The sequence below is a fragment of the Carettochelys insculpta genome, chromosome 1, assembly GCF_033958435.1.
Source record: "Carettochelys insculpta isolate YL-2023 chromosome 1, ASM3395843v1, whole genome shotgun sequence".
Taxonomy (NCBI): Eukaryota; Metazoa; Chordata; order Testudines; family Carettochelyidae; genus Carettochelys; species Carettochelys insculpta.
This window is the reverse complement of record NC_134137.1, coordinates 223,535,454-223,563,320: the sequence shown is the minus strand read 5'-3', so window position 1 is coordinate 223,563,320 and position 27,867 is coordinate 223,535,454. Positions and strand designations below refer to the sequence as shown.

General features: G+C 44.4%; 1 protein-coding gene and 1 non-coding gene across 2 annotated transcripts in view; both read left to right on the top strand.

Moving 5' to 3' along the window:
- LSAMP (limbic system associated membrane protein) overlaps positions 1 to 27,867 on the top strand; it is a 548,487-nt gene that overhangs the window by 190,795 nt on the left and 329,825 nt on the right. The gene's annotated exons all lie outside the window — the stretch shown is intronic.
- LOC142007701 (U2 spliceosomal RNA) lies at positions 8,407 to 8,594 on the top strand. Its single transcript, XR_012643980.1, has one exon. It is a non-coding gene; the product is annotated as a U2 spliceosomal RNA (small nuclear RNA).

The window sequence follows — 27,867 nt, the reverse complement described above, 5'->3', positions numbered from 1 at the left end:
TCTTGGAGAGATCCTGACCTCCACTTAGGACTATATCAAGAATTCTCTGTTCTCCTGTAGCTTCCATAACCAGCTGCTCCAAGAAGCGGTTATTTAAGGAGTCAAAAAACTTTACCTCTGCATCCCATCCTGAGGTGACATATCAATATGGGGATATTTGAAATCTGCCATTATTACTGGGAGTTGTTTTTTATTTGTATAACGTCACTACTCACCCTGAGCATTTCACAGTCATTCCCATCCTGGTCTGGTGGTTGGTAATATAAGCCCATTGCTGAATTCTTATTATTAGAACACAGAATTATGCTTCTAGAGGAACCAGTGAGCAACCACTTCCTGCTTCAACACTCTCACACATCACTTACACACTAGAACAGAGTTGAAGGCAAGGAGAAAGGTCCAGGACAAATAGTTCTGCATACACGGAGTGTTCCGTTGCTTAAGGAAAGGAGTATGGGGCGCGGGGTGGCATGTGTATTGTGGAGATATTGCCTTCCATTTACTCATGCTTTTTCTGTCCATCTCTCGGGAGATAAATCCCACTTGGATAAGCAGGTCCCATTCTAGTAACAGTCTTTATTATTGTTTATTAATATATTGAATTTACATAGTTTCTATTACCTGAAGGAGTCCAAAACTCTTGACAAATTACACACTAGCCACTGAAAAACTACTGCCTCTGGGGTGGAAAATGGAGCCATTTAACAATATATAGCAATATGGCATCAGTTTAGTTCACTCTTGAGATTTTAAGCCCTATGGAGCAGGAATTCTCTTTGCTTGTTTGCACAATGACTAGCACAATGTGACCCTGATAGTTTAGAACAGCATGTCAGAGGGAATTATATGTTAGGTGTGGACTCTAGGGGTAATTCAGGGAGAAAGAATGTCATTAGATACTCAGATTAGCATGTAGATGTTGTGATGGCTGCACTGTACAATGAGATTATACCAGACAGGATTTTGGCCAGCACACAAGAGTTAACACATCTGTAAAGGAAATTTAAAGAGCTCATAGAGGTCAGAGCATCACCCCAGTTTTATGTTGGTACCTCCAGCAGCTCAAATGTGCCTTTATCACTGTAGTGGGGAACTGGTTTTACAAAGATTCAGATGAAAGTGTGTCACTTATGGAAACATCCATGCCACTTGTGGCCGAGTTTTCTTGGCAAATCTTCTACCCTAAATATTTACCATAGTCCAACGCTTCTAATGTGCATAAAATCTGGAAAGGTCACAGCTTAAAGTGTTCCTTTTGAAACCCCAGAAGGCGCTCAGACCACTGATAAGGGGGAACGAAGTCTCTGCTCTACAGCCTTGAAAATATCCCTTTTACACACCCACACACCCACCCGCACAAATCTGTTCTCATCCAGAAGGGTCATAAGGCAAAGCACAGGACTGCTAAGAAAGACAGAAGTCAGATCTTTGTGACTCTGGAAATACAGTATGTTCCTGCCATACTCAATAGTTCAGTCACTGCTCAGAAAAGACAGCCTTGCTTGGGGCAGTTCACACACTACTCTGTTCGTTTCCCCAGCAGACAAACCCCTAAAACGAAAGCCACATTATGGGGCTAATACTTGATCATGATGCTTGTATCCTCCACAGACCTGCAGTTTGAGTTAGGGCAAAGGAAGCAATCGCCCTGGGCCTGGAGCTCCACACGCCACAGCTGCTACATTGGCAGTGGCAGCAGCTGGAGCTCTGGGCCCCTTTGAAACTCCTCAGCAGCGCCACTGAGCATGGCTCTGGAGGGAGATGGGAGGAAAGAGCAGGTTTGACTGCCTTAGACTCTGCCCCTTCCACTCTAGGCCCCTGCCGTTCCATGGCGTAGAACCAATACCCCTTCCCACCTTGTCCCTGGGCCCCGGGGTAGCTGTCAGCCACACTGCTTCTATATGTTTCTTTCCAGAGAACCAGGACCCACTGCACTGCCAGCAGGCTGAGTTAGTTGCTTGGCTTTTAGCCCCTACAACTGAAGGTTTGAGCCTGGGAAAGGAATGAGGCGAAGTGGAACTGAAATCCTGGAACTTCATCTGCACTGAAGTGGGCTCCATAAAGGGGGTTTGGACAGCTAGAAAACGGCTGGTTCTCCATGCCCTGTTATGGAGGCTTTATTAAAAATTGTTTTGCATCTCACTGTTCTGCTGGCACAAAGAAACCTTAAAGCTATTGTAACTGGCTGGTGGAGGATCTCCCCTGGAAGAAAAGACCAGTTGTACTGCCTCCAGACCACCGTATAGGGAACAAGGCTGGGGGAAAAGGCATGTCAGTGTATTGCCCCCTTAGATCCTGGGCAGCTATAGTACTTCAGATGAGCCTACAGGCAGCTGTTCAGAATGTGGGACTGTGCCCTCGAGTCACCTGGAGCATCACCCTCCCTACCTATTGATCTGTCCATCCGTTCCTATCTGCTGTGTCTGTATCTCTCTCTGCCTCTGCCCTGCCATATGCGGCACTTTGGCTGTGTTGTCTCCCCTCCTGTCTTCTGCCCTGAGGTGGCTGTGAAGCTCAGAGAGGGACGTTTGGTAGGGCTTGTTATCGCACATGGTGCAGAGAAATAGGAGGATGGCAGCCCTACAGGAGCAGATGGCATTGTACACTTGGCATGCTTTCCTCAGAGAAACCAGGGCTCTGCAAATTGGCATTCGGTTGACTCAGGTATGTGGGAATATAATGGAAGTGAACAATCTGTGTGTCTTGTGGAGTTTAGAGAAACAGGAGGGTTCAAGTGAGGCATGGGGCGGGACAGTGACAAAGGCAGGTTGGGTGTGAATGTCCCACATGTTCCAGGTCCAGCACATCTCTTCAGATGCGGGGTAGGGGGGGGACAGTTATAGTGAGTGAGGAATCTGCCTGCCTGGCTATACACAGAACTGCTCAAGTCTCCACGGCTACGTCTACACGTGCAGCCAACATCGAAATAGTCTATTTCGATGAATAACGTCTACACGTCCTCCAGGGCCGGCAACGTCGATGTTCAACTTCGACGTTGCTCAGCCCAACATCGAAATAGGCGCAGCGAGGGAACGTCTACACGTCAAAGTAGCACACATCGAAATAGGGATGCCAGGCACAGCTGCAGACAGGGTCACAGGGCGGACTCAACAGCAAGCCGCTCCCTTAAAGGGCCCCTCCCAGACACACTTGCACTAAACAACACAAGATACACAGAGCTGACAACTGGTTGCAGCCCCTGTGCCTGCAGCATAGATCCCCAGCTGCCGCAGAAGCAGCCAGAAGCCCTGGGCTAAGGGCTGCTGCCCACGGTGACCATAGAGCCCCGCAGGGGCTGGAGAGAGAGCATCTCTCAACCCCCCAGCTGATGGCCGCCATGGAGGACCCAGCAATTTCGACATTGCGGGACGCGGATCGTCTACACGGTCCCTACTTCGACGTTGAATGTCGAAGTAGGGTGCTATTCCTATCTCCTCATGAGGTTAGCGACTTCGACGTCTCGCCGCCTAACGTCGAAGTTAACTTCGAAATAGCGCCCAACGCGTGTAGACGCGACGGGCGCTATTTCGAAGTTAGTGCCGCTACTTCGAAGTAGCGTGCACGTGTAGACGCAGCTCACAAGTGGTAGCCAGCACTTCCAGAGCAAAGGGATTCACTTTGCTTGGAAAAGTTTCAAATGTGCTTGACAGCCGGGAGCTCAGAGGTTACAGATACAATGGTAGATTTGGGTGGTTCTGTTTCCCTTCAGGGCTTGGAAGGGCAGAAACAGGCAGTGAATACCTGATCCAGCCAGTCAACACAACATGGCAGCCTTTGCAATGTGACCAGGAGGAAGCCAGCATGCAAGTTTCTGCAGGGGGAGCCCACAGGGGGTGAAGCCAAGGGACTGCAAGAGAAGCATTGGGAGGGGAAGGGGAGCAGGGAAGAGCCTGTGTTGAATGCCAGGTGGTGGGAGGAGGGCTGGTGGCTGAAAAGCCATGAGCAGAGAGAACATAGTGAAGGCAGAAAAAAAAGTGCTCAACGAGACGTGGGGGCAAGAGAAAAGGAGAGGATTCATTGAACTTGGATGGGAGCAAGATTCCAAGCTCTGGGACGTGTGGTAGCTTGACCACCACCCCCTCAGGTTCCCAGTGCACTGGTCTCTACACCCCTATTTGCTGCACCATCCTGCAGAAGGTGCAGCCATCTTGCCCACAGGCAAGAGCCTGGTGAATTTCAGCTTGCAGGCCCACCTCCTCCCTGTTAACACCCTTCTGTTCATTACAATTTTTCAGAACTCTTTTGACTATTAAAAGAAATGCTGGATTTTTTTAAAATAAGCTGATTAAAAGAGGCTGCTCATTAGCATAAGCTCCTTGGTGCTCAGCCCTCTTCCTAATTAAAAGCATTCATCTGCAGAGACCTCAAATCTCCCCTGTACTCCAAGCTGGCTTTTTGGACATCTTTCCATAGCAGTTTGTTTTATTTCACTCCTCTTTCTTTTTGTAGTTTCCTGTCTGTCAGCTTGCGGGCAGAGGCTCAGGAGGGCAGAGGCTGAGTGGAGCTCGGAGGAGCCGGGTGGGGCTTCATATCTGGTAACCGGAAAATACCCAATAAGTTTGTAGTACCTAAAAGCTTCATCTTAAGCTTCTTGCTGATTGCTTTCAATCAGGAAGGTGGCTCCCCAGAGCCATGCTGGGTTGGACTGGAAAGGAAACATATAATGAAAAGTCAAAGAGCTTTTGGTGGTACAGCACGTCCTGCCTTTCCTCCCAATCAGTGGGAGCCAGAGGCTCAGCATGGGGTGAGCAGCTACTGTGCTAAAGGCCATGTTCTCTCTATGACAAGAAACAAATGTCCTGCCCAGGTGTATATCTTACAGAGCCAGCCCTTGGTGTCCTGGCAGATCCCATTAATTCCAAGACCAGTAATTCCATTCTTCTCCTTTAGTTCCCCCTTTGGTTTTATTTAGCCAAGGCACTCTTCTTCATTTCCTCAGCTGTTGCATAGTGTGGCTGGGTGGTATCTCAGTGGCTGCCATGTTCAGCCACATGGATGGCTACAAACTGCATTAAGAAACCATCAGGGAAAACCTAGAACTGGGTTTCAGAATGGGGTTGAACAGAGACGATCATTGGCTACGCTTGTGGCTTGACATTGATCATTTCAGTAATGCAAATTATCTTTTAGTTATGGGTAAGGTCACCCACTGACTGAGTGGAAATACACATCCCTGCCAACCATGATTTCTAGCCAATACCAATGGAAAATATGACTTTAAACAGTATTGTTGTGAAAGAGTTTTTTTGAAAAATATTTGAGTTATGAGTGATTTGGAAACTTAAACCACTTCTCTGTTTGTTTGCTTTTCTGAGAAGCCCTTTCAGTTCACGTTTAAATCTCTTTTCCCTACTGAATGGCTCACGCCTCCGCTCAAGCCAAGCTCCACTTGGAGCAGCTAAAGGGATGGAGGCAAAGTTCCCTGGTGTTGGGTTTACCCTGGGGGGACCCTCTGCCCCCTAGACAACTTGGAGCAATCTCAGGGCAGGCAGGCAGGCAGGGGCTGCCAAGCCAGCAGGGAAACACTGGAGTATGGCAGGCACTTTTACTGATCATGCCTCCAACATGCTGCCTGGGGCTCCAAGAGAAAACCCCAATTTGCAGCTGGCCCCATGGGGAAATATTCTGGTGGCTGGTTCATTTGGCTTTGCACCTCCCTTGCTCTGCTGCAGCAAGAGCTGACACAGCTAAGGGAAAGTGAACTGGAGTCTAGTTTGATTCGGGCATCAACAGTACTTGCAGCTATGGCCCAACTCTTTCTTGCTGGGGGTAAGCTAAGAGGCAGAAAGGATCAGCTAATGCAGATCCAGACAAAGACTGGTTCTGGTAAGGTGGAATGGGCCTCTCATTTACACTGGTGGAACTCCTCTGGTAGTAGTGAAGTGACTCCTGATTTACCCTGGAAGCTGAGATGAACATCATCTCCAATGTCTTTTGACTGATTCCACTTGAACTGGAGAATGATTGAGAGAGAGTAGCTCCAAAATTCCTCAGTCACTTTGGAGACTTAGTTTGGTGAAGCTAGCGAGCATTTTACTTTGACTCATACCCACCCACTCATTCCCTCTTTCTCTTTCTCCATCTGGACACAGTGTTTGGCTAATAATCCTCTGCTGTGCTTCTGCATCAGACTCCTCTTAGAGACTGTGTACTGTGTGCTGTGCAGAAGCTGTCTGCAGCTTGGGTTGTGCATACTGGCAAAGAGGCTTGAATTTCTTCTCACTTTTACCAATGTAAGTCGAGAGCAACTCCCCCAAAGCCAATGATACACGGATTAAGTATCAGGTATGTGTTCGAACAATCCAGGGCTACTAAGTAATATTTAAAAGGTCAGGAACAATGGTCTCAGCTCTGACGTCTTTATTTCCCTTTCCTGCACCTCCTCTACTTATTTTCAGAGTCAGCGCAGCTGGAACAGTCATGCTTGGACAATACCTTCAGATGAAGAGCCACATTCATTTGTGGTTCAACTTCCTTGGAGTCACACCAAGGATGCATGTGGCACCCAGTGGTGTTTTCTCTACCTGTCTGGATGTATCCCCAAATAATCAAACCTCATCTTCAAAAGGCAGGCAACTATTATTCTCCCATTTCATGGGTGGGGTGCTTTTCATAAGTAGAAGTCAAAATTTTCTGTAAACAAAGGTGCATCTTTATTTCACAGGTAGGGAAACTGAGCGTGGCCAAGGTAACACAACAAAAGAACTGCAAATCGAACCCACAGCTCCTGATGCCTTGTCCAAAGCTGCGTGCTTTGGACAGCACTGCTTTCCTTAGGACCTTTGTAGAGACTTCTGGGTTCGGCCCTTATGGGTTTGTCTACACTGCAGCTGGCAGGGAGGGGAGAGCCATGGTAAAAGTAGCTGTGTGGATGCTGTGGCTCTGGAGTCTGACTAGCCAAACTATTCCCCTGGGTTTGAGCTTGGATGGCTAGGGTGAGTCTTTGCTGGTTCAGTGATATTCATACAGGTATTAGCACGCTGGCTTGAGCCCCACTAGCTTAAGTCTCTGTAGCTTGGCTGGGCGGCTTGTTTTGAGCTGCATTGTAGCCACACCCTCTGAATCTCTGGCCTGGGCTTCCAAGCCGGGAGTCTTGCAGAAAAAAGGAATCAGCCAGTTGCCTCCTCTACAGTATGTCTATGCTGTATCATGGGGCGAACAAGAGACTTTAAAGCAGGTGGGGAGGATTCAGTTAATGGATGGATCTCATTGTTTCCCACCAGCAGCATTGTTTTCACCCTTATGTTCCTTATCTTCCTTCTCCCCCACCTAGGGTACAACTTCACTACAAGGAAGAGCAATGCTGCCGCGGCTGATCTTCCAGAGTTTGATTTAGCATGTCTGGTAGAATGTGTTAAATTGAACTCACAGGGTGTTCCTGTTGGCGCTGGTACTCCAGCTTCTCACAAGGAGTACAGAAAGGTGATGGGAGTATATGATCCCGTCAACTCCCACAGTGCAGACGGCTTTTATATGGACCTGCCATTAGATAAACTGCTTTGTGAAGCTAATGAGCTTCCATGGGTAAGAGAGCTCATCTAATAAGTCGTTGGAGTTTAAGGTGCTACAGGTGAGCAGCTTGTTTTTTGCTTTTGTTTTTTTGTGAAGCTACAGACTAACAGGGCTGCCCCTCTGAGACGTTTTTGTGAAGGATGATTCACCAGGCTACAGAGTTGATAATGCTTGTAGTGCTGTGTCGTAACTGGACTCACAGATTTTTATGAGAAGGGTACTTGTGGTATTCCCTTCCTTCCTCAGCCACCATACCAGCTCACCCCTTTTAAACACCTTCTCTAATTCTACCTTCTGGGGTCCAGTGGCAAATGTGTTGCAATGAAGGATGCAGTTGAGGCCCATAACAGAAATAGGGTCCCAGCAATGTCAGTGCAGGGTGACAAACTGGGACACACTTTCCGTTCATCCTGCTTACTGTCCCTGGGCTTAAGCACCCACCCCTTTATATTTGTATGCAGTGGTGCATCAGTGGATGTGTGAGTGCAGGGAGTGTATAGTGGGAAGAAGTGTGTTGTAGTTGTGTTCCCAGTTCCTCCGTTGGGGAAGGCACCCCTCCAGCTTCAGCAGCTCTGGAACATTTGTCCAAAACCCCAGTGGGAACATGAACTTAGTCACCATGTGTCTCTTCTGTGGCTATTGTCTATGGCACAGATGTGGCCACTGGTTTATAAGGCAGACAGATCAGTAACCTGTGGATGGAAAAGTGCCGGATGTAAACTGCTGTTCTGCTGTATCATCAGGTCTGATCCTGCAGCATGAAGCATCCCCTCAGCCCGTTGGCTATGATAAGACCCAAACAAGCAATACAGTGAATTTTGCAGGTGGCAACATAAGTTTCAGAGAGGAAAGGAGTCGGTCATGCTGGCTGTTCACCATGGGGTATGTTCCTGCATCTCTCAGCCTTCCTGACTAAAATCAAGTGTAGTCTCTGTTTTTATCTGTACAATACCTGGTACGTTCACCATGCAAGAACGGTATATTGAATGGCTTTTTGAATCTTGGGAAAAATCTTGCCTTAGCTGTGATTCACATTGCAACTTTCCAAACAATAAGCAGAGCTTTTGCTGGGTGGACTTCCCCGGGGGTGCTAGTTAGAATTCACCTCCCTTGGAAGGCTGTTCCCACAGACCTTACACAGGCAGAATGGAATGCAGAAGTCTGAAGACTTAGGGACTTCCTTAGATTTGTCAAAAGTTCATAACTGGGGAGGGGGCAGTCCTGATTCCTTTGGGGTGGGGTGGTAGGGAGGGAGGAAATTACTAAGGTTACTTAGATTCTCAGCACAAGATTACTAAAACACTTCCAAGGGCTGGTCATGTCATGGGCTTGTCAGACAGTTCCAGCTGCTTTGCGCTTATTCACAGCCACACTACCTCCTCCTGAGCTACCGTGCAGAAAACCCTAAATGAGACTGATATTCTCAATTCTTTCTCTCATGTTCTTGAACAGCAAGCTGAGATGAGAAAAGTTCACACCACCCCTTCTCTTCTGTTGGACATATTGCCAAAGTTCCTTTCATTCCTCAAAACTGGCATCATCATAATCATAAATAATTGAGCATATAGATAGGCCTTTAAAAGTTCAAAGCACTATGCAAACACCAATCAATCCTCACAAAATCTCTATGAGGTATTACTCCATTTACAGACAGGGATACTGAAGACTAGATGGATAAAGGGACTTGCCCCAGTTAATAAAGTGAGTCAGTGACAGAGATGAGATTTGAGCCCTTGATGTTCTGGCTCTCAGTCCAATGCTTCTTCTTGGCAGACAGGCTCTCTTTCCTCACAGCACAGACAGAGAGAGATGAGAGGTGAATGATGGGATAGGGAGAGAGCCATATGTCCTAATCTAACACAAAAAAGGAAGGGGTGGAATCTCCTTCCCTCCAGCCCTTAAGTCCTTGCTTAACAAAGCCCTGGCTGGGAGGACTTAGTTGGGATTGGTCCTGCTTTCAGCATGGAGTTGGACTTGATGACTTCCTGAGGTCTTTTCCAACCCTATGATTCTGTGACCCAAGAGGGGAATTCTGCAGCCGTTCTGCTATATGGAATACAAAATATATCAGAGACTTTGAAGAACTTTACTGGTCTCATTCAAAATCTAGATCCAGAATTCTCAGATTCTAGAGAAGGTTGAGTGATCTTCGTCTTAACTTTATGGCTGCAGCCCGATGTTAATCTAAAGGGGGCTTTATACTCTGCTCTAGCTCTGGCTGCTGCATGTTGGCTTTTCAGCTTTTTTCCCTTTGCTTTCTGCAAGGCTGCCTACCTATTCTGTTGCAATGTACTTTCTCCAGTCCTGTCCCTTATTCATGCTCTTATTGCTCCATCCTTCCTTGCTGACAGGTATCCCTAACTCCTTAAGCATTTTGTCTGCTGAGACAAGATGTCACCTGAATAACTACAGGATATGAGGCCCCTAGGATTTATGCTGTTAGAAGAAGATTGTACCATGGCAGGTTTGCTAGACAAAGAAATCTGGCCTGCTAATCTAGAAGCTGTGTATTTGTTACCACCTGCCCTGCTCCAAGGAGTGCATTAAATCTGAAAGGTCTCTGTCCTCCTGTAATGCATGGTTGATCCCAGATGTGCAATTCTAGCCATGCCTTTTTCAGAGCTAGAATTGACATATCAGGATCAACATTATTCCCTGGTGTAGATCAGGGATCAGAGATCTTCAGTCTTGCATCAGTCTGGAATACTAGGGTCGACAGCCAAGCCCAAAGAGATCAGTTTTGTCATGTCTTCACATGCAGCAAAATCGATCCCAGAAGATCGATCGTGGTGCGCTTCCCCGTCCCCCGTTAGTATAGACATAACCTCAGGAACAAGACCATTTCTCTGCCTGAAGTAGGGCAAGAGAAAACCCTGACATTAGGTCTAATTAATAGTAATGGAAAACCCAATTTCACAGCCCATTACACCATACAACAAGGTGGAGGGAAGGTGACATGGGGAAGGGCTTGAAAAAACATGGGCGGGCATGTTTGTGAACCTCCCGGTCACCCGTAGCCTAAAGGATGGGTAACCCTGACTGAGAGTGTTTCCCTGCCAGCTGACTGCTTTAGGCTCCATTAACACAGAACTCGACAGAAGGCACAAAAGAGAAGGGGGGTGGATCTTTAAAAAAGCCAACAGCCTCATTTTGCTTCATTAGCAGGGCTGCTGCTCTTCAATCTGCCCCCTCCACCACCAATCCCCTCCCCCTTTCCCTTGCTTTCCGTTTCATTTAACTGAAGGCAATTCATCTCATTTTAATTAATTTTTACTTGCAGCGTTATCACCCCAAGTATAAAGGCAAAAAGTTGTTTTTTTTAATTACAAAGCTAACGGCATTAATTACCAGTACAGTAAAGGCATCAGCGCATGAGAGCCAAGTGGTGTTTGGAGGCATTGAGGCAGTGAGCGGCCGCGACAGCTGCAAAGGCTGTTTTATTTAACAGCTTCACCACAGAGGATCCTGTCTTTGGAGAAAGAGACCGAGAATTTTAAATAAAAGGCTACACATCTGAAAACGAGGCAAAGTGCGAAATATGCATCAGGCCCTTTTCTCCCCACAGGGTGAGAGTCCAGATGGCTGGGTAATTCAAGCCGTTTTCATCCACATTTCTCGGGGAGACCTTCCAGGGTATAATATCTGTGGAATTCTGACGAAGGAACAGAGAACAGAACCTTCAGGGAGACGAAGTCTCTGGTCAGATCTGAGCCTGGGCCCATCTCCATGAGCTGGAACTGGAGCTTTGAACCTCTTTAGGTTCAGAAAGATAGGAAATTGAAATGATCATCATGGCTCTGGTTCAGCTCCTTTGGGAAGTGTGTCTGGATGAACGTTAAAGCCTGGGTAATTTAATCCCAGGCTGGCTACTCTTTCTAAATTCATTATGGTAACAGAGAAATCGCAATGAATTAAAAGTCACTAAAGGTATGTGTGCCCTGCGCACTCCTTTTCACAGTATGTGGCATATATACACTTCATGCCTCTCTCGTATGGGTAAGAATAGCAGCAAGAATAACGTAAATGGTGAGGCACCCCTTCGATAAGTAAAGACACGCTGAATTCTACCTAAATATGTACATAACGTGGCTCTCTAGTTGCCAAGCAAAGTGTCCTCCATCTACAATTTTTAGCAGTATCGCGTCCCACCACCAGCATCCTGCTGCTGGAACGTTTCCCTTTTGCCTCCCCACTCCAGACCCTTTCATAGACTGAGTAGCTACACACAAGTGTGGACACAGCCTACTTTTCATTGTGATGTGTTATATACATACCCTAAACCATAGGTGGTGTGCATGCTGTGAAGATGGGGCCTATATAAATGTGATGCTATAGAGTGCAGTAGGATCATTAGATGCACATCAATGTGCAGAAGGTTACCCAGATGCCTCAAGGGGAATGGCATTTTGATTAATTACATGTCTTCAAACGAAGCGGATCAGAGATGCCCGTCTAACCATATGATTTGAAATGCTACTGCTTCAGCAATGGATCTGAACTATAGCGTTTGGTTTCCGATCATGGAGATTTGGTTTGTTCACTGGATATAGGGTTGGATTTTGCACGAGAAAGTCCAACTTAACAAGCCATTAAGGTTGAGTAGGAGTTAGTTGCTGAAGGCCAAATCCTGACTCAAATCTGCTATGTGGGTCAGCACCTGAGGTCCTCTGGGCAAGGGTAAAAATGATATTTATGAGGGGAAAGTCCCTGCTGTCAGGAAACTCAGAAGTGCTCATGTATGTGTGCTCCTCATCCCTTCAGCAGCTCCTTGCCTCTTTTTGAATACGGGTACTCCTACCACATGGAGTGAAGAAAAGGTTAAAATGTCTTATGCCTTAAGGAAGTCACACCAAGAAGAGGAGATCCAGCTATGCTTACCGTCAGGAACATCCAGCTCTGACAAGGGATTCACCAAGGAGGAACAGAAGTAGCTGGATATAGGTATAATCATAGGGCCTATAGGGTAATAGACCTTCCAGGCATAAGGATATTGGCTCTTATAAGTAATGTATGCAAATAGATTTTTTGAGAGAGCCAGGCATGTGCTAGGAATGTCATAGGGATGCTAACTTTCTTTTAGAAAAAAGGCTAATGTTGGGCCTGCAGAGTGATTTCCTGCACAGTCCTCAGTGAAGTATGTGGGGCCAGATAGAGAAAGTGATGACGTTTGTGGGAATGTTGTTGACCCGGGCGAAAGGTAGCAAGATACGTAGGTATATAAATTTGGGAAGGCTTGCCAATTTGACTTAAAGTGAAGATTATAGGTTTGCACCTTCCCCAAGTTAACAGCGAGATCTGAGGCAAAGCCTCAGGCCAAAGCCAGAGGTGAGTTTTTGGGATTTCCAGTTACAACACAGACAATGATTTTAACAATACCTATGTTTTATTTAATAGTACAAGAGTACACATGCAGCACTTAGCCAAAACACTACAATAAAAAAAAATTGCGGTTAGTACTTAGATTACAATTAAAGATTTTACTTAACAATATTACTAAGCAATACCTATTGTTTTACTGATTAATTTTATGGTTTTACCCTATGTTTAGCAAACAGGATGCAATACTTACTGACTTTTTTTGAACTTTTTAGAAGCAGAGACCAGCTCGCTTCTACCTGTTCAAAGGGAGTTATTGCAGTCGTTCAAAACAGGAGGATGTTAGCTAAGGGTTTTAAGAAATAACAAGAGTAGAATATTACAAAAAGAGAAACACAGAGAGAGAAAGAAAAAGAAAGTTGGGGTAATAGGCACCCCATTGGTGCGGATTCATCTGGCACAGCTTTACATGCGTTGCGTTGGGTGCTTGTTATGCGCCCTTCTGTTTTCCCAAAGGATTGTTTTATACCCTTTTTTTTCTTGTGCTAACTAAATTAGGGTTTAACATAATTAAATTTTAAATACCTATGAAAACCCCCATATATATAATGACCTTTTTTATTTATCCTGTTTTTCTGGAAACAGAGTTTAAAAGGGAAATTCCCATTTTAGCCCTTTTACCTAAATATATTGAATAACCTTTTATTTTTTTCCATAAGTGAAAAACGGCTTGGGCATATTTTGCTATTTACAAGGTGTTTTTAGATGGCCCAGACTAAAATAACACACCATTACTAACCTAACCTTAAACCTACTTATAAAAAATAATTTGCCCAAGCTTTTCCCCTCTCATGCCCTACTTACTAGGCAGGCCCCTTGCGTTTCTGCTAACAAAAAAAAAAAGTAAGAATAAATTCTTCTAGGCCTCAATTAGCCAAACTATTGTGGCTTATACCTACCCTAATTCTAATACTATAAGCTAAGCACAGGCAACAATGTGCAGGTGAAACAAGATATACAATAGTGAAGAAGCTTTTCATTTTATACAGCATTGAGGAACCTATGGCAGAAGGAGACTATCCAGAAGGAAGCAGCCCCACCCTCACTGGAAAAGGAGCCCTGTGCAGCAACTAAACAGAGTTCTTAGGATTATTTAACTAGGAACTGGAGTTAAAACCAGCATGTTCTATGGCTGCACTTAAGTCTCACAGTGATGCGTCAGCACACAAGATGGGGCCCAAATTGCAAAGTTCAGATCTAGATCTGAAATTTCCAAGATGTTCATATCTAATTTTTTGACTGGCTAGATCTGTGGTTGACCATTCAGTGGAGAAACCATCCCGCATCACCTTCACTTTCTTGAACTCATTCTTCAGTTTCCCAAAAGATGGGGACTGCCTTTGGGGTGGAGTGACACATAGACCTTGGCAAAGGCAAGGCAGGGATTTCAGGCGCAGTCTGCATTAGGCAGATAAGTTGACTGCAGACACAATTCTAGCTATGGCCATTGCATAGCTAGAATGGACTTATCTGCAGTTGATTTACCTGGGCATCTATAAAAAGGACAGTCAATAGGAGAAACTCTGCTGTTGACCTCCCTAACTCCTCGCAATATGAACGACTACATGGGTTGACTGTCAAGCCCAGATGGATTTTACGTGTCCCTACTAGGTGCATGAAATCAAACTCTGGAAGATTGACCCTGACCAGGTTGATCTTCCCTATAATGTAGACGTGCGCTCAGTAACGGTTACCATAATAAAAAGATATCTGAAATGCTCTAGCTACAACCAGTAGTTCTGTCACATGGAACATCAAAATGGAGATTTTTTTTCCAAGAGAAAGATAGAAACAACCAAAAGGGAGAAATTTGGAAATTAAGATCTGTAGAATCAGCAAGGAGAGTACTCTACACATCCCTTACTGTAGTCACAGAAGGTAAGATCATTCCCCAGAGGGGACATGAGAAATGAGGGAAACCAGTACCATGAACTGGCAAGGTTTGCTCAGACTGCAGAAAGAATCCTTTACTGCCTGGATATGCGGTCCACGTGGTGCTAATACAGTGAATATGAGCTGTAGCAGGTAAGATGTACAGAGGTTGTTAAGAAGAAATAGCCAAAGATAACCCAGCCAATAATAATAAATTCTTGATGTACCAGGAAGAGAAAAGCCAAGGAAGAGTCAGTAATGTTGTCAATCAGAACACATATGAGAGCATGGAGGAGCAAAATGAGTTCTTTGCCTCAGTCATCAACAGAGAGAAGGATGTGCCAATGTGTGACCCTGAGCATGTGCTTTGCAGGAGGACAGAGAAGGTGCCGTCTCAGAGAGGGGGTGTTAAAAAACCTGTTTGAGAAATGGAACTGCAGTAAATCACCAGGACAGTATCCCAAAGCAGTTCCCTCTTGCCCTTTCCAAGCACTGAGCTGGCACCCTGAAAAAACAGCCTCATTCCATCAGCATCACCAAGATGGATCCCTGGTGTTGTGATTGGTGTTTGGAAAGGTCACTCTACCCCCAGGCATTAGTCCAAACTATCGAGCACCATCTTGAAATGCTGGGCGTCATTTTACCATCCATTAACCCTGCAGTCCAATCCCAGCTCATGACTGGAAAATGCATACCACCCTGAGTACAAACCATGAGATAGTTGATGAGCTGTGGTTGAACCTGGGCTACTCAGGATCCAAGGAGTCTGCTCTGGCTCTGGGTGTGTTTTTCAAAAAAGAGTCAACATTTTAGACTGCCATGAACACCCAGCATCTGGGTTTTGCTATAAATCAGCTCCTGAAATTCCTCTTTTCCCCCACATGCCTTTCCCAGGCCCCAGAATCTGCATCCGTGTCACCTTTTCAGTCTGCACGCTTTTCCCTTTCATTTATTTATTTTATTTATTTTTCCCCAGGAAAAAATAAATATGCAAATGAAAGGGGAAAAAATTGAAAGAAATTTAATTAAAATGTATGTGTTTCTTTCTCTTCAAGTGCTTCAGGGTGGAATAGCAAATTGTTAAAACGGAGAGCACTCAGAAAAAGGTTAAAGAGCTGAAAACGGATTACATGCTATTGAAAATGAAAGCAGGGAGGGGGCAGCTGACATCCAGCATATTTAGGCAAGTAAAGGACTCTGGGAGACTCATGCGGAGATAAGACATTTTTCACTGTGCATTGCACCCAGGCACATCTTGCTCAGTAGGTCTGTCAAGTGGATTCAGTAGCTCTGCATCAGGAGGTATGCGGAGGAGGGGCACCTTGCAGATGGTCCTGACGTAAGAGAATGTTTCAAAAAGGGGTTTGAACTTGAGGTTGCCACTTTCTCCCTCTGTTTGATAACAGGTCATTTAGAAAGCTGTATTTTTATCCTTCATTTGAGAGAAAGACAAGTAAACAATAAATGGGATCATAGATGATTTACGCAGGAGATACACTATTCAGATCTGAACTTGCTCAAAGTTCAACAGCTGAAAGTACAGGCCAGAATGTAGAGGCATATGCACAAAGCTCCAGCAGTCCCGGGTTGAAGTCTGCCAGTCGGCGCTTACACGAATAGATATCTGGAAACTATTCAGTTCAACAAAGATGTTAGAACCAGAGTGACTTCTGGATCTGAACTTACCCAATGTGTGCAGGGGTGTTTAGATCCAGGAGTTGGGTTAGAACTCATAGCTTGTCAAATCTATCAAGTTCATGGGATGATTGTAGTTCATTAGAAATCGAGAAGGTCTGTTAGACCATTGTATCCTGCCCTGTCAGGGATCAGATATAGCTCCCCCCGGGGAAAGAATATATGTATGTTCAATTGATACTGGTGTGGATTCTGGCTGAAATATGCCATACAAACGTACCATGAAAGAAGTAACCATATCCTGGGGAGATGGCTGGCTTCATCATGGGTATTCTCCACCCTTCCCTAAATCCAATGTTGCAAGCATGCTGATGATCCTCCTGACAGTTCAAGGTAGAATCCAAAGAAGGTCAGACTCTGAATATGTCCTGTCCGCCACAGCACGGCCTGAATCTCTTCACTGCTTGCTGCACTGAAGGGGAGCTCCATGGGCTATTTCTTGCTTTGGTTGCACGATTCCATTCTAGGCCCTTTGAACTGCCAGGTATACATCAGGAGCCTGATCCAGTGAAGTCACAGGGAAGGCATCCATTGACTGCCACAGGCTGTACCCACACTGTGCCTAATCTAACCTAATGTGAGTGCCCAGTCCTTTCTCAGTTACTGACATTCCTGTCAGTTCCAGGGACCCAAGAGCCTCTTCTCCAAGCTGAAACTAAGCCCAAATGCCAAGATTTTCATGTCTGTCTTATTCTGAAACACAAACAGCTTTTGTTTCCACGGCGTGTCATTTTGATGCTGCCCCTGCATTCATGCAATGAGAAGGGGAAGTGCTGAAGACGGCTGTTCTTGTGAGATTTCCTCCTTCTGGCCAGTTTGAATAGTTTCCCATCATTACCAGTCTGCCACCTTCCTGACTTTTCCAAGAATTTCTGGAATGAACAGAGACAGTGCTCCTTCCTTCTCTGTAACGGCAGAAGCCGGCACTGAAACTTCAGAAAGACTTGCTGTTTCCTTCTCACTAGATCCTATGTCTGCACAAGCCTTTCTTAGGGAACAATCTCACCTTTCAGTGACTGTAAGAAAATCATAGAACACTAGAACTTGAAGGGACCTCAAAAGGTCACCAGGGTCAGTCCCCAGCCCTCATGGCCGGACCAAGAATCATCCAGATCATTCCTGACAGACATTTGTCTACTCTGTTCATAAATGTCTCCAGTGATGGCAATTCAACAACCTCCCTCAGCGATTTATTCCAGTGCTTAACCACACTGACAGGAAGATTTTCCTAATGTCCAGCCTAAACCTCCCTTGCTGCAATTTAAGCTCATTACTACTTGTCTTATCTTCAGAGGTTGCGGAAAATAATTTTGCTCCCTACTTCTTATAACTCCCTTTTAGGTATTTCATAGCTGTTATGTCCCCTCTTAGTCTTCTCTTTTCCAAACTAAATAACCCAGTTTGCTCAATCTTCCCATATAAGTGATGTTTTCTAGACCATTAATCATTTTTGTTGCTCTTCTCTGGACCTTCTCCAATTTCTCCACATCTTTCCTAAAAGGTGCTGCCCAGAACTGAACATAATACTCCATCTGGGCTCCAAGTGCAGAGTAGAGTGGAAGAATTACTTCTAGTGTTTTGCTCACAATACATCTGTTAAGGCATCCCAGAATTATGTTTGCTTTTATTTTCAGTTTTATTCTCTAAAACAGTTATCCATGCAGTTATGCACCCACCTTCTAAAGACTCCATCTGCATTGTATTTCCCTAGTTTATTGATAAGAAGGACATGAAAGATGGTATCAGATGCATTACTAAAGTATAGATTTATTATGTCTACCACTTCCCCTGATCCACACGGCTTGTTACCCTAGCAAATAAAGCTATCAGGTTGGTTTGACATGATTTGTCCTTTACAAATCAATATTGACTGTTACTTATCAATTTATCTTCCAGATGTTTGCAAATGGATTCCTTAATTATTTGCTCCATTAGCTTTTCTGGCACAGGAGTTAAGATGACTCATCTGCAGTTTCCTGGGTTGTCCTTATTTCCTTTTTATAGATGAACACTTTATTTGCTCTTTTCCAGTCTTCTGGAATGTCTCCCACTGTCTATGACTTTTCAAAGATGACAATTAATGGCTCAGGTATCTTCCCAATCAATTTCTTGAGTATTCTAGGATGGATTTCATCAGGCCCTGGTGACTTACAGGCTGCGTCTACACGTGCACGCTACTTCGAAGTAGCGGCACCAACTTCGAAATAGCGCCCATCACGTCTACACGCGTCAGGCGCTATTTCGAAGTTAACTTCGACGTTAGGCGGTGAGACGTCAAAGCTGCTAACCTCATGAGGAGATAGGAATAGCGCCCTACTTCGACGTTCAACGTCGAAGTAGGGACAGTGTAGACGATCCGCGTCCTGCAACGTCGAAATTGCTGGGTCCTCCATGGCGGCCATCAGCTGGGGGGTTGAGAGATTCTCTCTCTCCAGCCCCTGCGGGGCTCTATGGTCACTGTGGGCAGCAGCCCTTGGCCCAGGGCTTCTGGCTGCTTCTGCGGCAGCTGGGGATCTATGCTGCAGGCACAGGGTCTGCAACCAGTTGTCAGCTCTGTGTATCTTGTGTTGTTTAGTGCAACTGTGTCTGGGAGGGGCCCTTTAAGGGAGCGGCTTGCTGTTGAGTCCGCCCTGTGACCCTGTCTGCAGCTGTGCCTGGCATCCCTATTTCGATGTGTGCTACTTTGACGTGTAGACGTTCCCTCGCTGCGCCTATTTCGATGTTGGGCTGAGCAACGTCGAAGTTGAACATCGACGTTGCCGGCCCTGGAGGACGTGTAGACGTTATTCATCGAAATAGCCTATTTCGATGTTGGCTGCACGTGTAGACGTAGCCACAGACATGTAACTGTTCTAAGTAATTTTAATTTGTTCTTTTCCTATTCTAACGTCTAAAACTACATCCTTTTCTTCAGCATTCACTGCTGTACACATCCAATCACTACCAATCTTCTTGGTAAACACTGAAACAAAGGAGTTGTTAAGCACCTCTGCCATTTCCATTTTCTATTATTGTTCTTCCCTCTTCATTGAGCAATGGACTTCACTGTCCTTTGTCTTCCTCTTGCTTCTAATATATATGTAGAGTGTTACCCTTTTTGTGTCTAGCTAGACCGAGCTTGTTTTGTACCTTCACCTTTCTGATTTAGCCCCTACATACTTGTGTTATTCTTTATACTCACCCTTTGTACTCTGGCCTAGTTTTCACTTTTCATTTTAAATTGTTCAAGCTCTCCTGGCTAAACCAGGGTAATCTCTTGCCATATTTCCTATCTTTTCTGTGCAGTTGGAATAGTGTGCTCTTGCACCATTACTAATGTCCTTCTGAAAAACTGCCAACTGTTTCAGTTGTTTTTCCTCTTAGACTTGCTTCCCCTGGGAGCTTTCCTACCAGCTTCCTAAATTTGCTAAAGTTTGCCTTTCTGAAATCCATTTTCTTATTTTTCTGTTCTTCCTTCTACTATTCCTTAGAATCAAAAACTCTATTTCATGACCACTTTTTCCCAAACTGCCTGACGCTTTCAAATTCTCAACCAATTCCTCCCTATTTCTTAAAATTGAATCCAGAACAGCTCCCCATCTAGAATAATCCCTTTCCTGTGATTTAGAATAATCTCTTCCATTTGACGTGTACTTTTCCCCTCATTTCAATATCTTTGATTTACTTCTGCTCATATTTGTCTCTTCCAACTCTCTTCCTCCTGGCCTCTGTGTGTTCTTAAAAGCCATCTGCTTACCCTGCTCCATATATCTTTACTTTTCCTTCTTTTCTATTGTACACCCAGTGACAATAGGAATTGAATCTGTGGCTCTACCATAAACAACAAGGGGTCTGGTAGCACCTTGATGACTAACACGTTGATTTGGGCATAAGCTTCCATGAGATGGTGCCCGCTTCGTCCAATGCATTAAGTGGAAAACTTTTGCCCAGATAAATCTGCTGGTCTTTAAGATGCAACAGGCCTCCTCATTGTTTTAGGTGAAACAGACTAACATGGCGCCCCCTTTGAGACTAGGCTCTACTATAAACACTCCCCATTTTGCTGAGGTGGATCCTCTCAAACTTCAACCAAAACTCCTTGAGATGCTCTGTTCTCGCCTTTATTACTCTTCCTAGTTCTCACATCGTTGTGTTTTCTTTTGTTTTTTTAGAACTCAGCAATATTGTCAGCACTGATGCCTATCATAAATATCTCCTTAACTTTGAACCCTACTTACCAGTCAGGATGTATGGTATTTTTTTTCCTGGGTGTGCTAGACCAAGAATAGCCTCTGGCTGTATTGTAGCTCATCAACAATCTATATCAAGAAGAAGTAAAATCTTGCCTCCAGGAATATGTTCCTTTCCTTGAATTTATCTGATTTCTTACAGTCAGTGTCAGTATCTGATTCACCTACAGATAGCCCAAGCTACCAATTCACCTCACAGCTTCAGGGACGTTTGCATCCCTCCTGGCAGTCACTCAATAACAAGTAGGATGTCTTCATGTCACCTTCCTATTTGTGAGTCTGTTGATGGCTTATCAGCTCAATTCTGGAGTTGCAGATTTTGTCACAGAAGGGGCAGGTGTTGGTAGCTATTACAAGAGCATGGGGCAGTTTCTTATGCTCTTTTTTTCTTCTCCTCCACTCCTCGTCTGCATTGTGGTAGAACCTCTGGAACTGCTCTATCCACTCACAGATTACTGTTCTCCACCGGGAATGGTCTTGGGCAGGGTTCTCCCAAGTGTTGGCACTGATGCTGAACGTTTTCATGTGTGCCTTCAGTATGTCCTTAAATGACTTGCATGGCCCCAAATGCTATTCTGTCCTTCCTCCAGCTCAAAAAGCAGAATCTCTTTTTGGGAGGTGCCGATCAGACATCCAAACCACGTGACCAGTCCGATGAAGTTGTTGATGAATGATAACAGCTTCAAGGCTGATCATGTTTGACTCTTCCAGGACACTAGTGTTTGTGTGCCTATTCTCCCAAGAAATATTAAGGATTCTCCTGAGCCAGCATTGATATTGTTCAAGTGCCTTTAAATGTGGTCCAGGTTTCACATGTGTACAGTAGTATTGCAGTAACCACTGCATGGTATACAAGGAGCTTAGTCTTGGCATAGATGTCCCAGTTCTTGAAGACCCTTTATCTCAGGTGGGTGAAAGCAGAGCTTGTATGGCTCAGGTGATGCTGGATTTCTGCATCAATGTCAACTTTCATGGAAAGATGATTTCAAAGGCATGGGAAGTGCTTCCAATTTTCTAGCAGTCCTCCATTGACTTCAATAGAATGTATATGAGATTGTCCCATTGCTAAGTGCTGATGGAGCACTTTGGTCTTTCTGATGTTCACTGTGAGGCTGAGATTCTCTTATGTTTCAGCGAAGGCACTTAAGATAATCTGAAGGGCTGAGGAAGGAAGAGAGCAGCAAACATGATGTCGTCCATTTACTGGAGCTCCATGATCAAGGTCATGAACGTCTTGCCTTTAGCCTTCAGTCTCCTGAGATTGAAAAGCTTCCCATTCATTCTATAAACAACCTTCACACCATCTGGAAGCTTGCCATCAGTGAGGTGAAGGGGCATGGAATAAAGATGCAGATCAGTGATGGGGCAATGACATAGCCTTGCTTGACTTCCATTTTGACCTCAAAGGGTTCTCTTTGGGATCAGCTGTTGCTCAATACCACAGCAGTCATGTTGTTGTGAAGCAGCCTCAAGATGCTAATGAAATTTTGGGACTGCTGATCTTTGAGAGGATGGACAACAGGGCACTACAGCTGATGGAGTCACATGCTTTGGTCAGGTCAATGAAACTCACGGATAAGGCTTGGTTTTGTTCACGACATTTTTCTTGCAGTTGCTGGGTGATGAAGAGCATGTCTGCTGTTCCTCAGAATAGTTGGAAGCCACACTGGGATTCTGGGAGAATTTCTTCTGAGAGTGGCAGGAGTCAATTTGCAGGGATTTGAGCTACGAATTTCCCTGCTGTTGCCAGGAGGGAGATGTCATAGTAGTTTCTACAGACCACCTTGTCACCCTTCTTGAAAAGACGGATCATCAGTGTGTGTCTGAAAGCTTGCAGCATCTGCTCCCTACCACAGATCTTGAGAATCAGGCGGTAGAATTGTCTATGGAGCTCTGGCCTGCCTTTTTTGACTACTTCGGTGGGGATTCCATCTAGTCTGGTTGCCTTGTTGCACTTCATCACTTTGATGGCAGCTTAGACCTCACTCAGGGTAGGAAGTGTTGCAAGTTTTTGCCTCCAATGGCTTGTCTAAATCTGGGTGCGGGGCGGGGAGAAGGTTACAGCTAATGCACATGGGTATATTCTAACCACCTTTCCATGGTAGAACTGCATCCGTACATAGGATGTTATTTCATTTCAAGTATATTGCTTTCTAAAAAAATATAGTTAAAATGGTACAAAAATTGTGCTTAGATCAGCCCTGTGGTTTTTGTGTGAACTTTCTATTTTGAAATGTACCCTACTACATAAATGTCCCATCTGAGCCAAGATCAAAATTGTGTTCTTTATGCAAGTCTGTGTAGACCTATCATTCCCCATTTCCTGTGCCTAAGACCAGGACTATTTTTTTAATCTGTCTTGTTTTTAATTATGTCCAATTTAAATAGGCACCAAGTGGTTTGGGAAAAAATGAAGACAGCAGATAATGAGTTTGGACTATCATCTGAATGAGAACTTTCTGAGTGTTCATTAGTGCTTTTGTTTCGGTTGCAAAGTCAGGTGCATTATCAATAAAATAAGAAGTTACCCATGCCTTTACTCAAAATTCAAACTAATCCTTTTTGATCTTCAAAAAGCTTTTGTTAATTTTCAGATCTCTTGTTCCTCTTTCATGCATCTCTTGACATCAGGTGAAGTTTGGGTTTGGTTCAGCATAGACCCAGAAATATGCATATTTCTCCAAAACTCATATGAATCTCTTAATACTGGAATTTTTGTGAAAATAAGCATTTCTCTTGTGAGGTTCGCTTTGCTGGCTTCATCTCAGAATGTAAGTGCTCACAGGTGGAAATGCTTCACTGATACTGGGTATCCCAGGTTTCTGACTGAGAGTTCAACGATCAGGAAAAGATGGTGGTTTAAGAGTCAAGCAGGGGAAGAGTCAGGTGACTTATTTTATCCACTTTGTCCATCCTTAGCTTTTACAATTTTGTCATAATTGTGTTTTAGCTTTAGTTAAAGACTGAATTTTTGTGCGCTGGATATAGTGGAATACTGTGCACAGGTGGTGTGTTATGTACCATAAGAAAAGGCAGAGTTTGAAGTTTTTTGAATGTTTCACTCTGCAAACACATTCAGATTCTCATTAACGAATCTGGACAATGTAGCCCTACTGGTAATCTCCTGTACTAAGAAGTACTGTAATTAGAAACAGAACTGGAGGGCACTCAGAACACCATGTGCCCAGACCACACACATTACGGGTACAATCCCACAGAAACAGTCCAGTGAAATGAATGAAAAAAACATATTAACCAGCTGAGAAGTGATAAATGTGAGGGGAGAAATGCAGAGCAGGTGATGCAACAGAGCTGTTGATCCAAGGACTGCTCCACCGCTTTGCTTTCCCAACTGCGAAAGGCTGGCAATGTGCATACGTCGCTTGTTAATCTTGCTTTTGTATCCCTGTTTTGCAGCTGTCAGAGTGCCATATTATGCAAATTAGAATTAAGCAATTAAGGTGATAATGTTTCCCTTGAAGAGCTCGATGAGGCAGAGGGCATATGGGCTGCTTTTCAGATATGATTTTGGTTGCGTAGTCACCTAAAAAGAAAAGTGAGCGAAAGAGAATGAGCAAGAGCGGGACACATGAACGCTGGAGTTGTGACCAAGACACCCTGTGGTGTCGATCTGCCCTAACGTTTTACCCTTTTCCATATTACAAGCTGTAATGATCATTTAGCTGCATGGATGCCCAGTTATTTTAGCACCAAGAAAAAGCAATCCAGGTTGAACTTCTCTAACCTGGAACTCTCTCATATGGCAACATCCGTAGTCCAGCATTATTTTAGTTAGCTGAATGACCACTTATCATAGGGGTGGCCAAGTTTCCTGCGATCCCATAAAGTTTATTTCCAGACACCAGTTCTGGCTCTCAGCGTTCTATGCTGTTGTTTAGCTCTAATTTACCCTGACTGTGTTCTAAGAGCCCAGTAAGCAGTGGAAGTATTGCTAATGCTGCTAGACAATATTGACCTCCTCGGGTCCAGCAAATACTCTTGATGAGGGTGTTGGATTAGAAAGGCTCAATCTTACTTGGTATACATCAGCTAATGGTGGCCAGAGTCCAATGCTGTGTCTGGATGTTAACCAGGAAAGGGTAGTGTGGTGACCACTAACGAAACCTGTAGTTTTGTAAGATAATGACAAAGCTTCAGGACTACAGTTGATCATAGAAGAACTCGGAAATTAATTGTCTTCCTTGTACGATGTTGCTTATATGGGGATGCCTATTGTGATGAGTTGCTACATCAGGCCAGTGCTGGAGGCTCAGGTATGTGGACCATTGATCTGATACAGCACTGTCAAGTCTATCCTGGATAAGCTGGATCTGAATGCCCAGAATAGGCAGGAGCCAAGCGGTTTCTAAAGGATTTTGTTTCTGTTTCTCTCTGTTTTTAAATAAAGGTGTGTAATCAGTCCGGAAAGAGCTTGGTGCACATCATCTGTGAAAAGCAGCACAGAACAGATGCCAGGCAGTTTTAACAGGGTTTTAACAAGCACGTGGTTTGCGGGAGCCCTTTAAGGGATTTCAGAGACACTGGAGCACACAGTTTAGGGTTAGGGTCTTATAAGCAAGTAATTTAGAATTAAGTTGTTTGGGGAAGGACCTTATCTTTTTCATTTTCTGTGACGGGCCTGGCCCCTTGTTGATGTTATACAGGTTAAACCTGTCTAGTCCAGTACTCTGTCATCTGGCAACATCCATGGTCCAGCATGATTTTAGTTAGCCGGATATCTGTTTATCATGGGTCTAGCCAATTTTCCTGTGGTCCCATAAAATTTGTTTCCAGCCACCAGTCCAGTCTCTTAGTATTCTGTATTGTTATTTAGCTGTAATTTACATTTAAATGTCCTCTAAGAGCCCAGTAAGCAGTAGAAATATTGGTAAAGCTGCTAAATGATATTGACCTCCTGTGGTTCAGCCAGTTCTCTGGTTTGGCACCAGCCAAGTACCGAGGGTGTTGGATGACAGAGGTTCAACCTGTATAAATAATAGTAACAATAAATTGAGAGAGGAGATTTTGAATCTTAGACATAAGGGGCCAACTCTTCTTTTTTAAAATCTGTCTCCTTTTTCTCCAACCACGACACATGTATGCTGGAGAGTTAGCTGGATCCTATTAGTTGAATCATTCATTTGAGGAATTGCACAATACTTTTCAAATATCATATTTATGAGGGAGCCTTTTCCTTGTTCAGCCAGCTCTGGCACTTCAGCTTAGTTGCAGTCTTAGTGCTTGATGCTTGCAGGTTCTGAGGTCTGCTTAAAAAGTACTGGGTACCCTGGACACTAAAGTCAATGGGAGTCAAAGGAACTGAACAACTCATATTATCACCCTCTGGGAAAGGAATTACTTGACTAGCAGTTTGTCTGACTGTTCTCCTTCTCGGCTATTGTTAAAGATGATTGGAGAGGAGCTTGTGAGTTTAGCCTAGCCTGTCCTCTCTATATCTGGCTGGACCTACAGACAAATACAAGAAAATGCTGGGGCAGTGGGAAGCAACCTCTCGCCCATTAGGTTGCTTACATCCATGTGTGGCCCATGAGATGTTTTATTTACTGTTGACCATGATCACAGTTGCCAGAGTCTGCTGCTTTTCATCAACATAGTTTCTTTTTCCCCTACCAGTATTATAGAAGTGACATGCACATAAGGCAAATGCATGGGAAGTGAGGTGCATGCTGATTATGCAGGTCATTGACTCTGAGAGCTGTGCGCTCCCTGTGCATCCAACCAAAGTGCTGCTACAGTCCAGTCAGTGCACCCTGCAAATTCTAGGTACTCAAGCACAGTGAGTAAAACTACCCTATCCTGGAAGATTTCTTAATTCTGATAACCTTGTGGCCCATTGAGATGAAGGAGGGTCACTTGTGATCCACTTAGTAACCTAAGTTGTCCCTCACTGTGCTATGGTCACGATATCAAAGCATTTTGCAAAGGTAGTGATTGTAATATCATAATCAAAGACGTATATTGAACCAAAACTCCAGATCCAAATCCTTTTGAAATTTTATTATGTTGGAAATCTGGGTGGCTGTGGATGTGTTTTGCATCACGTCCAGAGATCCATCTAATTCTTGACCTTCCCCCCCGACTTCTCCACTCTCTGAGTTGCTCACCTTGATTATCTTTTTCTGATTTGTCCTCCTTGCTTACTGTTTTTGGTTCTCTGTGCCTTAAATATTGAGTCTGTTCTGGTCTGGCTATGGTCTGAAGAAGTGGGTCTGTCCCACGAAAGCTCACCTAATAAACTATTTTGCTAGTCTTTAAAGTGCTACTTGACTGCTTTTTGTTTTGATAGCTTAAAGAACCTTTTGAAAGCATTTAATCAGATATGATGTTTGTTTTCAAGTAATAATTATGCAAAGGCTCAAACCTTGTGAAAGTAATTTGGGAAACTGCATGACCAGATCAACATTGTGCAGTGGTATCCCTTAAAAATCTGCAGAGGTATCCCTTAATCAGCCTTGTCCTGTATTTTTTGTACACTTGTCTTTTCTTTCCTTTAAATGTAGGCAGTCACCCAGACTTTGGACCTCATCTTAGATGTAAGCCTGGCATTTTCTGCCTTCCCTGCTGGACCAAGTAGGAGAAACCAAGTGGAGAGTGGTGTAGTACTGCTAGCTTAGACGCTAATGGTCTGATTCATCCCTCCATTACTCCAGTGAAGTCATGCTGGCATAAAAATGGTATAGCAAAGAGATGACTCAGGCCAGGTGTTTTAAATAATCAGAAGTATCAAAGAAAATTTGATGTTCCTTAATGATGGGCTAAATGGGTGTGTGTCTTACTAGGTATGTCTATATTGCTGTAAGAAGGTGTGATAGCAGCTCCTGTGAAGCACCAGTTCTAGCTTTGATTTAGGGCAAACAACAAGATGTTAGGTATTTCTAAGAAAGCTGCAGTCAGAGCCCCTGGTTCCAGTGTAGAGAGCCCTTAGGCCATGCCTACATGCAAAAGGTTTAGCAGTTATCCCAACCATTTTTGCTAACCTCTCCTGACCCTGGATGTGGACACTTATTCATAAATAAAAGCGGGGGACTTAGGGATACGCTAAGCTCTTTCCCAAATGGCCATTAGCTAAACTGAAAACAGCCCTCAGAGAGCTGAATAACACCTGTAGGAGGGCTGTAAATGTAGAAGTATTTTGCTTCAAGTTCACACCTCCCCATTCTGA